This window comes from Triticum dicoccoides, chromosome 6A (genome assembly GCF_002162155.2).
Source record: "Triticum dicoccoides isolate Atlit2015 ecotype Zavitan chromosome 6A, WEW_v2.0, whole genome shotgun sequence".
In the NCBI taxonomy this organism is placed as follows: domain Eukaryota; kingdom Viridiplantae; phylum Streptophyta; class Magnoliopsida; order Poales; family Poaceae; genus Triticum; species Triticum dicoccoides.
The window spans coordinates 244007560-244023565 of record NC_041390.1 but is presented as its reverse complement, the minus strand read 5'-3'; positions in this window follow the sequence as shown (position 1 = coordinate 244023565).

Below are 16006 nucleotides of genomic sequence, written 5' to 3'. Positions count from 1 at the left end.
TCCTTGAGAAGTTTAAAACAACACTAACTTGACGAACTATCGTTGTGGTTTTTGATGCGTAGGTAAGAACTATTCTTACACAGCCCGTAGCAGCCACGTAAGACTTGCAACAACAAAGTAGAGGACGTCTAACTTGTTTTTGCAGGGCATGTTGTGATGTGATATGGTCAAGGCATGATGCTATAATTTATTGTATGAGATGATCATGTTTTGTAACCGAGTTATCGGCAACTGGTAGGAGCCATATGGTTGTTGCTTTATTGTATGCAATGCAATTGCCCTGTAATTGCTTTACTTTATCACTAAGCGGTAGCGATGGTCGTAGAAGCAATAGTTGGCGAGACGACAACGATGCTACGATGGAGATCAAGGTGTCACGTCCGTGACAATGGTGATCATGACGGTGCTTAGGAGATGGAGATCACAAGCACAAGATGATGATGGCCATATCATATCACTTACATTGATTGCATGTGATGTTTATTTTTTATGCATCTTATTTTTCTTAGATCAACGGTAGCATTATAAGATGATCTCTCACAAAATTTTAAGGTATAAGTGTTCTCCCTGAGTATGCACCGTTGCAAAAGTTCTTCGTGCTGAGACACCACGTGATGATCGGATGTGATAAGCTCTACATTCACATACCACGGGTGCAAAACAGTTGCACACGCGGAATACTCGGGTTAAACTTGACGAGCCTAGCATATGCAGATATGGCCTCAGAACACTAAGACCGAAAGGTCGAGCGTGAATCATATAGTAGATATCATCAACATAATAATGTTCACCATTGAAACTACTCCATCTCATGTGATGATCAGACATGGTTTAGTTGATTTGGATCACGTGATCACTTAGATGATTAGAGGGATGTCTATCTAAGTGGGAGTTCTTAAGTAATATAATTAATTGAACTTAAATTTATCATGAACTTAGTACCTGATAGTATATTGCTTGTCTATGTTGTTGTAGATAGATGACCCGTGCTTTTGTTCCATTGAATTTTAATGCATTCCTTGAGAAAGCAAAGTTGAAAGATGATGGTAGCAATTACACGGACTGGGTCCGTAACTTGAGGATTATCCTCATTGCTGCACAGAAGAATTACGTCCTGGAAGCACCGCTAGGTGCCAGACCTGCTGCAGGAGCAACACCAGATGTTATGAATGTTTGGCAGAGCAAAGCTGATGACTACTCGATTGTTCAGTGTGCCATGCTTTACGGCTTAGAACCGGGACTTCAACGACGTTTTGAACGTCATGGAGCATATGAGATGTTCCAGGAGTTGAAGTTAATATTTCAAGCAAATGCCCGGATTGAGAGATATGAAGTCTCCAATAAGTTCTACAGCTGCAAGATGGAGGAGAATAGTTCTGTCAGTGAACATATACTCAAAATGTCTGGGTATAACGATCACTTAATTCAACTGGGAGTTAATCTTCCGGATGATAGTGTCACTAACATAATTCTTCAATCACTGCCACCAAGCTACAAAAACTTCATGATGAACTATAATATGCAAGGGATGAATAATACAATTCCCGAGCTCTTCGCAATGCTAAAGGCTGCGGAGGGAGAAATCAAGAAGGAGCATCAAGTGTTGATGGTCAACAAGACCACCAGTTTCAAGAAAAAGGGCAAAGGGAAGAAGAAGGGGAACTTCAAAAAGAACAACAAACAAGTGGTTGCTCAAGAGAAGAAACCCAAGTCTGGACCTAAACCTGAGACTGAGTGCTTCTACTACAAGCAGTCTGGTCACTCAAAGCGGAACTGTCCCAAGTATTTGGCGGATAAGAAGGATGGCAAGGTGAACAAAGGTATATGTGATATACATGTTGTTGATGTGTACCTTACTAATGCTCGCAGTAGTACCTAGGTATATGATACTGGTTCTGTTGCTAATATTTGCAACTTGAAACAGGGACTACGGATCAAGCGAAGATTGGCTAAGGACGAGGTGACGATGCGCGTGGGAAATGGTTCCAAAGTCGAAGTGATCGCAGTCAACACGCTACCTCTACATCACCCTCGGGATTAGTTTTAGACCTAAATAATTGTTATTTGGTGCCAGCATTGAGCATGAACATTAATATCTGGATCTTGTTTGATGCGAGATGGTTATTCATTTAAATTAGAGAATAATGGTTGTTCTATTTATATGAGTAATATCTTTTATGGTCATGCACCCTTGAAGAGTGGTCTATTTTTGTTAAATCTCGATAGTAGTGATACACATATTCATAATATTGAAGCCAAAAGATGCAGAGTTGATAATGATAGTGCAACTTATTTGTGGCACTGCCGTTTAGATCATATTGGTATAAAACGCATGCAGAAACTCCATACTGATGGACTTTTGGAATCACTTGATTATGAATCACTTGGTACTTGCGAGCCATGCCTCATGGGAAGATGACTAAAATGCTGTTCTCCGGTACAATGGAGAGAGCAACAGATTTGTTGGAGATCATACATACTGATGTATGTGGTCCGATGAATGTTGAGGCTCGCGGCGGGTATCGTTATTTTCTCACCTTCACAGATGATTTCAGCAGATATGGGTATATCTACTTAATGAAACATAAGTCTGAAACATTTGAAAAGTTCAAAGAATTTCAGAGTGAAGTGGAAAATCATCATAACAAGAAAATAAAGTTTCTACGATCTGATCATGGAGGAGAATATTTGAGTTACGAGTTTGGTCTACATTTGAAACAATGCAGAATAGTTTCGCAACTCACGCCACCCGGAACACCACAGCGTAATGGTGTGTTCGAACATCTTAATCGTACTTTACTAGATATGGTGCGATCTATGATGTCTCTTACCTATTTACCGCTATCATTTTGGGGATATGCTTTAGAGACTACTGCATTCATGTTAAATAGGGCACCATCGAAATCCGTTGAGACGACGCCTTATGAACTGTGGTTTGGCAAGAAACCAAAGTTGTTGTTTCTTAAAGTTTGGGGCTGCGACGCTTATGTGAAAAATCTTCAACCTGATAAGCTCAAACCCAAATTGGAGAAATGTGTCTTCATAGGATACCCAAAGGAAACTGTTGGGTACACCTTCTATCATAGATCTGAAGGCAAGACTATTGTTGCTAAATTTGGATCCTTTCTAGAGAAGGAGTTTATCTCGAAAGAAGTGAGTGGGAGGAAAGTAGAACTTGATGAGGTAACTGTACCTGCTCCCTTATTGGAAAGTATTTCATCACAGAAACCGGTTCCTGTGACACCTACACCAATTAGTGAGGAAACTAATGATGATGATCATGAAGTTTCAGATCAAGTTACTACCGAACCTCGTAGGTCAACCAGAGTAAGATCTGCACCAGAGTGGTACGGTAATCCGGGAGGTCATGTTACTAGACCATGACGAACCTACAAACTATGAGGAAGCGATGATGAGCCCAGATTCCGCAAAATGGCTTGAGGCCAAGAAATCTGAGATAGGATCCATGTATGAGAACAAAGTGTGGACTTTAGTTGACTTGCCCGATGATCGGCAAGCCATCGAAAATAAATGGATTTTCAAGAAGAAGACAGATGTTGACGGTAATATTACTGTCTACAAAGCTCGACTTGTTGCAAAAGGTTTTCGACAAGTTCAAGGAGTTGACTACGATGAGACCTTCTCACCCACAGCGATGCATAAGTCTGTCTGAATCATGTTAGCAATTTCTGCATTTTATGATTATCAAATTCGGCAAATGGATGTAAAGACTGCATTCCTGAATGGATTTCTGGAAGAAGAGTTGTATATGATGCAACCTGAAGGTTTTGTCGATCCAAAGGGAGCTAACAAAGTGTGCAAGCTCCAGTGATCCATTTATGGACTGGTGCAAGCCTCTCGGAGTTGGAATAAACGTTTTGATAGTGTGATCAAAGCATATGGTTTTATACAGACTTTTGGAGAAGCCTATATTTACAACAAAGTGAGTGGGAGCTTTGTAGCATTTCTAATATTATATGTGGATGACATATTCTTGATTGGAAATGATATAGAATTTCTGGGTAGCATAAAAGGATACTTGAATAAGATTTTTTTCAATGAAAGACCTCGGTGAAGCTGCTTACATATTGGGCATCAAGATCTATAGAGATAGATCAAGACGCTTGATTGGACTTTCACAAAGCACATACCTTGACAAAGTTTTGAAGAAGTTCAAAGTGGATTAGGCAAAGAAAGGATTCTTGCATGTGTTACAAGGTGTGAAATTGAGTAAGACTCAATGCCCGACCACTGCAGAAGATAGAGAGAAAATGAAAGGTGTTCCCTATGCTTTAGCCATAGGCTCTATCATGTATGCAATGTTGTATACCAGACCTGATGTGTGCCTTGCTATCAGTCTAGCAAGGAGGTACCAAAGTAATCCAGGAGTGGATCACTAGACAGTGGTCAAGAACATCCTGAAATACCTGAAAAGGACTAAGGATATGTTTTTTTCTCGTTTCTGGAGGTGACAAAGAGCTCATCGTAAATGGTTACGTTGATGCAAGCTTTGACACTGATCCGGACGATTCTAAATCGCAAACCGGATATGTGTTTATTATGCATGCTAGAATTGTATTAACCGGAAACATAATACTTGTGTGAATACATAGACAAACAGAGTGTCACTAGTATGCCTCTACTTGACTAGCTCGTTGATCAAAGATGGTTATGTTTCCTAGCCATAGACATGAGTTTTCATTTGATTAATGGGATCACATCATTAGGAGAATGATGTGATTGACTTGACCCATTCCGTTAGCTTAGCACTTGATCGTTTAGTATTCTGCTATTGCTTTCTTCATGACTTATACATGTTCCTATGACTATGAGATTATGCAACTCCCGTTTACCGGAGGAACACTTTGTGTGCTACCAAACGTCACAACGTAACTGGTTGATTATAAAGGTCCTATACAGGTGTCTCCAAAGGTACTTGTTGGGTTGGCGTATTTCGAGATTAGGATTTGTCACTCCGATTGTCGGAGAGGTATCTCTGGGCCCACTGAGTAATGCACATCACTATAAGCCTTGCTAGCATTGTAACTAATGAGTTAGTTGCGGGATGATGTATTACGGAATGAGTAAAGAGACTTGCCGGTAACGAGATTGAACTAGGTATTGAGATACCGACGATCGAATCTCGGGCAAGTAACATACCGATGACAAAGGGAACAACGTATGTTGTTATGCGGCTTGACCGATAAAGATCTTCATAGAATATGTAGGAGCCAATATGAGCATACATGTTCCGCTATTGGTTATTGACCAGAGACATGTCTCGGTCATGTCTACATAGTTCTCGAACCTGTAGGGTCCGCACGCTTAAAGTTAGATGACGATCGGTATTATGACTTTTGTGTTTTGATGTACCGAAGGTAGTTCGGAGTCCCGGATATGATCACGGACATGACGAGGAGTCTCGAAATGGTCGAGACATAAAGATTGATATATTGGAAGCCTATATTTGGATAGCGGAAGTGTTTCGGGTGAAATCAGGATTTTACCGGAGTACCGGGGGTTACCCCCCCCCCCACCGGGGAAGTAATGCGCCTATTGGGCCTTAGTGGAGAAGAGAGAGGGCAGCCAAGAGGTGGCACGCGGCCCCCCTTGCCCCAGTCCGAATTGGATAAGGGAAGGGGGCGGCGGCCCCCCTCTCCTTCCTTCTCTCCACCTCCTCCTTCCCCCCTTCTCCTATTCCTACTAGGAAAGGAGGAGTCCTACTCCCGGTGGGAGTAGGACTCCCCCCTTGGCGCGCCCTCCCTGGCCGGCTGCCTCTCCCCCCTTGCTCCTTTATATACGGGGGCAAGGGGGGCACCTCTAGACACACAAGTTGATCTACTGATCTATTCGAGCCGTGTGCGGTGCCCCCCTTCACCATATTCCACTCGGTCATATCATAGCGGTGCTTAGGCGAAGCCCTGCGTCGGTAGCAACATCATCACCGTCACCACGCCGTCGTGCTAACAGAACTCTCCCATGAAGGTCTGCTGGATCGGAGTTCGCGGGATGTCATCAAGCTGAACGTGTGTTGAACTCGGAGGTGTCGTACGTTCGGTACTTGGATCGGTCGGATCGTGAAGACGTACGACTACATCAACCGCCTTGTGCTAACGCTTCCGCTTTCGGTCTACGAGGGTACATGGAGGATACTCTCCCCTCTCATTGCTATGCATCACCATGATCCCGTGTGTGCGTAGGATTTTTTTTGAAATTACTACGTTCCCCAACATAGACATGACCGAGACTCGTCTCCGGTCAATAACCAATAGCGGAACCTGGATGCTCATGTTGGCTCCTACATATTCTACAAAGATCTTTATCAGCCAAACCGCATAACAACATATGTTGTTCCCTTTTTCATCTGTATGTTACTTGCCCGAGATTCGATCGTCGGTATCTCTTTCTATTTTCATTCTTTATAGAACCAATGACTGAGGCATAGGGAATGACTTTATAGAACCAATTACTGAGGCATAGGGAATGACTTTTCATTCTCTGTCTATTTTCTGCCGTGGTCGGGTTTTGAGTCTTCACTCAACTTCACACCTTACAACACAGGCAAGAACTCCTTCTTTGACTTTTCCATTTTGAACTACTTCAAAATCTTGTCAAGGTATGTACTCATTGAAAATATATCAAGCATCTTGATCTATCTCTATAGATCTTGATGCTCAATATGTAAATAGCTTCATCGAGGTCTTTCTTTGAAAAACTCTTTTCAAACACTCCTTTATGCTTTCCATAAAATTCTACATTATTTATGATCAACAATATGTCATTCACATATACTTATCAGAAATGTTCTAGTGCTCCCACTCACTTTCTTGTAAATACAGACTTCATCGCAAGTCAGTATAAAACCATATGCTTTGATCACTTTATCAAAGCATATATTTGTTGGGGAACGTAGTAATTTCAAAAAAAAATCCTACGCACACGTAGGATCATGGTGATGCATAAACCCGAGAGGGGAGAGTGTCGTCCATGTACCCTCGTAGACCGTTAAGCGGAAGTGTTATGACAACGCGGTTGATGTAGTCATACGTCTTCATGATCGACCGATCCTCAGTACCGAGCATATGGCACCTTCGCGTTCAGCACACGTTCAGCTTGGTGACGTCTCGCGTACTCACGATCCAGTTGAGATCGGGGAACAGTTTCGTCAGCACGACGGTGTGGTGATGATGTTGATGAAGCTACTGCAGCAGGGCTTCACCTAAACACCGCTACAGTATGACCGAGGTGGATTATGGTGGAGGGGGGCACCGCACATGGCTGGAGAGATCTCAATGATAAACTTGTGTGTCTAGAGGTGCCCCCTGCCCCCGTATATGAAGGAGCAAGGGGGAGGCGGGCGGCCAGAAGGAGGCGCGCCAAGACGAGTCCTACTCCCACCGGGAGTAGGACTCCCTCCTTTCCTAGTTGGAGAAGGGGGGAGGAGGAGGGAGAGGGGAAGGAAAGGGGGGCGCCCCCCCCCTCCCTCCTTGTCCAATTCGGACTATAGGGAGAGGAGGCGCGTGGCCTGCCCTGGCTGCCCCCCCTCTCTTCCACTAAGGCCCATCTTGGCCCATTAAACCCCCGGGGGGGTTCCGGTAACCCCCGGTACTCCGGTAAAATCCCGATTTCACCCGGAACACTTCCGATATCCAAATATAGGCTTCCAATATATAAATCTTTATGTCTCGGCCATTTCGAGACTCCTCGTCATGTCCGTGATCACATCCGGGACTCCGAACTACCTTCGGTACATCAAAACATATAAACTCATAAAACCGATCGTCACAGAACTTTAAGCGCGCGGACCCTACGGGTTCGAGAACTATGTAGACATGACCGAGACACGTTTCCGGTCAATAACCAATAGCAGAACCTGGATGCTCATATTGGTTTCTACATATTCTACGAAGATCTTTATCGGTTGTAACGCCCTCGATGCGGCTATATCTCCTACGTGTCGAAGCACGACTTAGAGGCATAACCGCATTGAAAGCAATGTCGCAAGTAAGGTAATCTTCACACAACCCATGTAATACATAAGGGAAAAGAGATACATAGTTAGCTTACAATCGCCACTTCACACAATTACATGAATAAAGCATTACAACATCCAAATACAATCAAGGTCCGACTACGGAACCAAAATAAAGAGCAACCCCAAATGCGACAAGGTCCCCCGATCGACCCCAATTGGGCTCCACTACTGATCAACTAGAAACGAAACAAGTCAAAGGACAAGATCTTCATCGAGCTCCTCCTTGAGCTTGGTTGTGTCATCTACACGGTAACCTCGGCACCTGCAAGCTGGTTTTGGAAGTATCTGTGAGTCACGGGGGCTCAGCAATCTCACACCCTCGCGATCAAGACTATTTAAGCTTATGGGTAAGGTAAAAGGTATGAGGTGGAGCTGCAGCAAGCGACTAGCATATTTGGTGGCTAACATATACGCAAATGAGAGAGAGAAGAGAAGGCAAAGCACGGTCGAGAAACTATGATCAAGAAGTGATCCTAGAACAACCTACGTCAAGCATAACTCCAACACCGTGTTCGCTTCCCGGACCCCGCCGAGAAGAGACCATCACGGTAACACACGCGGTTGGTGCATTTTAATTAAGGTCAACTTCAGGTTTTCTACAACCGGACATTAACAAATTCCCATCTGCCCATAACCGCGGGCACGCCTTTCGAAAGTTCAAATCCCTGCAGGGGTGTCCCAACTTAGCCCATCACAAGCTCTCACGGTCAACGAAGGATATTCCTTCTAGCGGGAAGACCCGATCAGACTCGAAATCTCGGTTACAAGACATCCTCGACAATGGTAAAACAAGTCCAGCAAGACCGCCCGATGCGCCGACATCCTGATAGGAGCTGCACATATCTCGTTCTCAGGGCAACACCGGATGAACACTATGTACAGCTAAAACCAGCCCTCAAGTTTCCCCGAGGTGGCACCGCAAGTGGCTCTAGTTTGGACCAACACTTAGACAAGCACTGGCCCTGGGGGTTAAAATAAAGATGACCCTCGGGATGCGCGACTCCCAAGGGAAAAAGGCTAGGTGACGAATGGTAAAACCAAGGTTGGGCCTTGCTGGAGGAGTTTTATTCAAAGCGAACTGTCAAGGGGTTCCCATTATAACCCAGCCACGTAAGGAACGCAAAATCCGGGAACATAACACCGATATGACGGAAACTAGGGCGGCAAGAGTGGAACAAAACACCAGGCATAAGGCCGAGCCTTCCACCCTTTACCAAGTATATAGATGCATTAATTAGATAAGAGATATTGTGATATCCCAACAAAATATCCATGTTCCAACATGGAACAACTTAGCCATGTTCCAACAAGGAACAAACTTCAATCTTCACCTGCAACTAACAACGCTATAAGAGGGGCTGAGCAAAGCGGTAACATAGCCAAACAACGGTTTGCTAGGACAAGGTGGGTTAGAGGCTTGGTTCAACAATATGGGTGGCATGATAAGCAAGTGGTAGGTATCGCAGCATAGGCATAGCAAAAGAGCGAGCATCTAGCAAGCAAAGATAGAAGTGATTTCGAGGGTATGGTCATCTTGCCTGAAATCCCGCAAGGAAGAAGAACGAATCCATGAAGAAGATAAACGGACGTAGTCGAGCGGATCCTCACACACACGACGTTATCGGAACCAACCCGAAGAAGCAACACCGGAAAGAAGCAAACAACATAGTAAAACATCCACCACATAAACATGGCATGATGCACAACCAAGTATGATGCATGTCTGGTTTAATGAAGCATGGCATGGCAATATGCACAAGCAATCCTACAAATTAAGTGGAGCTCAATATGCAACAAGTTGCATATTGACGAAACACCACGACAAGTTATTTAGTTCGATCTCGTTTATGTACCCAACAATATTAAATGTTGTTAAACATGGCAAGAGGGTGAAGCAAAGTAAAACTACCTATCTAGTCAAGGTTAAATGAGGCCGGAAGCAACGAACAACAATTCCGGTAAATCCCCATATGCATATATTAGGTTTGGTACTGTTCTACCCTAAACAAAATTTTAGAGTTATTAAACATGCAAAGCACGTACACCATGTTAAACTAGGCATTTTTCTAACCCATTTACATATAAAGATTGTTTAATTCCGAGTTACGGTTATTTAGTTATGAATAAAAGCATTTTAACATGGAATAGGAGCAAATTTAATCAAACAACATTTTAAACATTTTAAACATGGGTGGAAGTTGAATAATATTAAACTAGACAAAATTCTAAGCAAGTTTCATATTAAGTTTGTTTTAATCCGATGCACGGTTGGAGAGTTATAAAATGCATGATGTACAAGGGGTTTTCTGAAAAACTGGAGTCTCAAGATAATTACTAAAATCGGTGGACAGGGAAAAAAACAAGAATGGGCCGAAACCGGCTAGCCCAAGAGTGCACAAGGGGAATCGAGTGTTGGATCACCAAGGGCTGAGGCCCAGGTCGATGGCGAGAGAGGCGGCAGGGTGCGCGCTGGGCCGGCCTACTTCTGGCCCACGCGCGTAGGAGACGGCAACTAGAGATGGGCTTCGCGCGGTCTATGCTGGAGGTCAACGCGCGCAGGACGAGCGGATGAGGCAGAGGTTCACGGGCGCTGGCCTCCTCTGCTCTAGAAGAAGCAAAGTAGAGCAGCGGCGTCAGGGATCTCCGGCGCGGCGGCGAAGGATGGAGGGCATGGAACCGGGCGCGCTGCGGATCTGGGTCGTGGGATGGTCGGTCCTCGCCGGATGCATGGCCGGATGCGGGCGAACAGGAACTTGGAGCTTGGCCTCCATGGCGGTGGCTGAGGAACAAATTGACATAGGATTAGAGAAATGAGAGAGCCGCGGGGAGGAGGAAGGAGAGATGGGCGGTGCGGGGCTGGCCTGGTTCCCTGCTGCTGGTCGGCGCGACGAAGGATGGCGTGGAAGCGGCTCGGGGCGGCGTCATGGCTGGCCTGTTGAGGCGCACAAGAGGAGGAGGAAGGCGTCTGGAGGAGAAGGCTCGGGCTCCTGGATGAGCACAGGCTCGGGCGCCTGCTGCGCTGCTGCGAGCACGGGAACAACGAGGAGCGCCAGCGAGATTGCTCCGGGACAAGGCAGATCATCAAGAGGAGACGGACGCGCGAGGTGGTGAGGCGCGGGGAGACTGCGAGGACGGGCATGGAGGAGCTCCACTCCTCTGGATTGAACAGGGAGGAGGAGGCGCTCCATGGATTGGCTGGGCGATGGGATCGAGGGAGTTTGAGTGAGGGGATCCCGAGAGGATTCGAAGTGGCGGTGGCGATGAGTGGAGGATGGGACAGCTCTCCTAGTTTTTAGGGTTAGGCTAGATTTGGTAGGTGGTGGTCTATTAATATAAGGAAAAGAGGGAGTTTGGATCCTCCGATCGAAATCGGACGGTCGAGAAAAATATATTAGGAAGTCCAATTAACAAAACGGAGACGTTTTGTAGATGTTTGGGGATGATCCGGACCCAATGGTGACGACTGCCCGGGTCGGGTCCGGGACAACTTTCGGACGCGCGTGCGAGGAGGTCCGCGGACGGACGAGAGAGGTTAGGTAGGTCCTGGCGGTTAGGTAGTGGGCCGTGCAAAAAGCCTTGGGCTGAGAGAAGAGAAGAGAGAGACCCGGCGACTGTTTCCGGAGACCGAAAACGTCCGACGTTAGACCGGCTACTATTGCCGCTATATTTATCCGTTGGGGCGTCAAACAGACTCCGAATGCGATGAAACTTGGCAGGCGGTCTACTAACAACAAAACAACACCGCTTGCCAACTTTCAACCCATTCCGAGAACATTTTCCGGCCACTTATAAAATAATATTTCGGACATGTCGCGGGCGCATGCAAGTGTGTCTGGGCTCGGAACGGACAACGGACGGAACGAGGAGACCGGGACGGATACAAGTTTTGAAAACATGATGATGCAATGCACATGATGACATGATAAGGTGCAACATGCAAGCAAAGACAAGGCAACAACAGCGAATAACTGGACGACACCTGGCACATCGGTCACGGGGCGTCACATCGGTCAAACCGCACAACACTATACGGTGTTCTCTTTGTCATCGGTATGTTACTTGCCCGAGATTTGATCATCAGTATCCCAATACTTAGTTCAATATCGTTACCAGTGAGTCTCTTTACTCGTTCTGTAATACATCATCACGTAACTAACTCATTAGTTATCATGCTTGCAAGGCTTATAGTGATGTGTATTACCGAGAGGGCCAGAGATACCTCTCCGACGATCGGAGTGACAAATCCTAATCTTGATCTATGCCAACTCAAAAAGTACCATCAGAGACACCTGTAGAGCACCTTTATAATCACCCAATTACATTGTGACGTTTGGTAGCACACAAAGTGTTCCTCCAGTATTCGGGAGTTGCATAATCTCATAGTCATAAGAACATGTATAAGTCATGAAGAAAGCGATAGCAGTAAACAAATGATCGAGTGCTAAGCTAACGGAATGGGTCAAGTCAATCACATCATTCTCCTAATGATGTGATCTCATTGATCAAATAACAACTCATGTCTATGGTTAGGAAACTTAACCATCTATGATCAATGAGCTAGTCAAGTAGAGGCATACTAGTGAGACTATGTTTGTCTATGTATTCACACATGTATTATGTTTCCGGTTAATACAATTCTAGCATGAATAATAAACATTTATCATGAAATAAGGAAATAAATAATAACTTTATTATTGCCTCTAGGGCATATTTCCTTTTATCTCCCACTTGCACTGGAGTCAATAATCTAGATTACACAATAATGATTTTAACACCCATGGAGCCTTGGTGTTGATCATGTTTTGCTCATGGAAGAGGCTTAGTCAATGGGTCTGCAACATTCAGATCCATATGTATCTTGCAAATCTCTATGTCTCCCACCTGGACTTGATCCCGGATGGAGTTGAAGCGTCTCTTGATGTGCTTGGTTCTCTTGTGAAATCTGGATTCCTTTGCCAAGGCAATTGCACCAGTATTGTCACAAAAGATTTTCATTGGACCCGATGCACTAGGTATGACACCTAGATCGGATATGAACTCCTTCATCCAGACTCCTTCATTTGCTGCTTCCGAAGCAGCAATGTACTCCGCTTCACATGTAGATCCCGCCACGACGCTCTGTTTAGAACTGCTCCAACTGACAGCTCCACCATTTAATATAAACACGTATCCGGTTTGCGATTTAGAATCGTCCGGATCAGTGTCAAAGCTTGCATCAACGTAACCATTTACGATGAGCTCTTTGTCACCTCCATAAACGAGAAACATATCCTTGGTCCTTTTCAGGTACTTCAGGATGTTCTTGACCGCTGTCCAGTGATCCACTCCTGGATTACTTTGGTACCTCCCTGCTAAACTAATAGCAAGGCACACATCAGGTCTGGTACACAGCATTGCATACATGATAGAGCCTATGGCTGAAGCGTAGGGAACACTTTTCATTTTCTCTCTATCTTCTGCAGTGGTCGGACATTGAGTCTTACTCAACTTCACACCTTGTAACACAGGCAAGAACCCTTTCTTAGCTTGATCCATTTTCAACTTCTTCAAAACTTTATCAAGGTATGTGCTTTGTGAAAGTCCAATTAAGCGTCTTGATCTATCTCTATAGATCTTGATGCCCAATATATAGGCAGCTTCATCGAGGTCTTTCATTGAAAAACTCTTATTCAAGTATCCTTTTATACTATCCAGAAATTCTATATCATTTCCAATCAGCAATATGTCATCCACATATAATATTAGAAATGCTACAGAGCTCCCACTCACTTTCTTGTAAATACAGGCTTCTCCAAAAGTCTGTATAAAACCATATGCTTTGATCACACTGTCAAAACATTTATTCCAACTCCGAGAGGCTTGCACCAGTCCATAAATGATTGCTGGAGCTTGAACACTTTGTTAGCTCCCTTTGGATCGATAAAACCTTCAGGTTGCATCATATACAACTCTTCTTCCAGAAATCCATTCAGGAATGCAGTCTTTACATCAATTTGCCAAATTTCATAATCATAAAATGCGGCAATTGCTAACATGATTCGGACGGACTTAAGCATCGCTACGGGTGAGAAGGTCTCATCGTAGTCAACTCCTTGAACTTGTCGAAAACCTTTCGCAACAAGTCGAGCTTTGTAGATAGTAACATTATCGTCAGCGTTTGTCTTCTTCTTGAAGATCCATTTATTCTCGATGGCTTGCCGATCAACGGGCAAGTCAACCAAAGTCCACACTTTGTTCTCATACATGGATCCCATCTTAGATTTCATGGCTTCGAGCCATTTTGTGGAATCTGGGCTCATCATCGCTTCCTCATAGTTCGTAGGTTCATCATGGTCAAGTAACATGACCTCCAGAACTGGATTACCGTACCACTCTGGTGCGGATCTTGCTCTGGTTGACCTACGAGGTTCGGTAGTAACTTGATCTGAAGTTTCATGATCATCATCATTAACTTCCTCACTAATTGGTGTAGATGTCACAGGAACTAGTTTCTGTGGTGAACTACTTTCCAATAAGGGAGTAGATACAGTTACCTCATCAGGTTCTACTTTCCTCCCACTCACTTCTTTCGAGAGAAACTCCTTCTCTAGAAAGGCTCCATTCTTAGCAACAAATATCTTGCCTTCGGATCTATGATAGAAGGTGTACCCAATAGTTTCCTTTGGGTATCCTATGAAGACACATTTCTCCGATTTGGGTTCGAGCTTATCAGGTTGAAGCTTTTTCACATAAGCATCGCAGCCCCAAACTTTAAGAAACGACAACTTTGGTTTCTTGCCAAACCATAGCTCATACGGCGCCGTCTCAACGGATTTTGATGGTGCCCTATTTAACGTGAATGCAGCCGTCTCTAAAGCATAACCCCAAAATGATAGCGTTAAACCAGTAAGAGACATCATAGATCGTACCATATCTAGTAAAGTATGATCACGATGTTTGGACACACCATTACGTTGTGGTGTTCCGGGTGGCGTGAGTTGTGAAACTATTTTGCATTGTTTCAATTGTAGGCCAAACTCGTAACTCAAATATTCTCCTCCACGATCAGATCGCAGAAACTTTATTTTCTTGTTACGATGATTTTCCACTTCACTCTAAAATTCTTTGAACTTTTAAAATGTTTAAGACTTATGTTTCATTAAGTAGATATACCCATATGTGCTCAAATCATCTGTGAAGGTGAGAAAATAACGATACCCGCCGCGAGCCTCAGTATTCATCGAACCACATACATCAGTATGTATGATTTCCAATAAATTTGTTGCTCGCTCCATAGTTCCGGAGAACGGCGTTTTAGTCATCTTTCCCATAAGGCATGGTACGCAAGTACCAAGTGATTCATAAGCAAGTGATTCCAAAAGTCCATCAGTATGGAGTCTCTTCATGCGTTTTATACCAATATGACCCAAACGGCAGTGCCACAAATAAGTTGCACTATCATTATCAACTCTACATCTTTTAGCTTCAACATTATGAATATGTGTATCACTACTATCGATATTCAACAAGAAAATACCACTCTTTAAGGGTGCACGCCATAAAAGATATTACTCATATAAATAGAACAACCATTATTCTCTGATTTAAATGAATAACCGTCTCGTATCAAACAAGATCCATATATAATGTTCATGCTTAATGCTGGCACCAAATAACAATTATTTAGGTCTAAAACTAATCCCAAAGGTAGATGTAGAGGTAGCGTGCCAACGGCGATCACATCGACTTTGGAACCATTTCCTACACGCATCGTCACCTCGTCCTTAGCCAGTCTTCGCTTAATCCGTAGTCCCTGTTTCGAGTTGCAAATATTAGCAACAGAACCAATATCAAATACCCAGGTGATTGCAATTACAAGGAGATTGCATTGCATACAATAAAGCGACAACCATATGGCTCCTGCCAGTTGCCGATAACTCCGTTACAAAACATGATCATCTCATACAATAAATATAGCATCATGTCTTGACC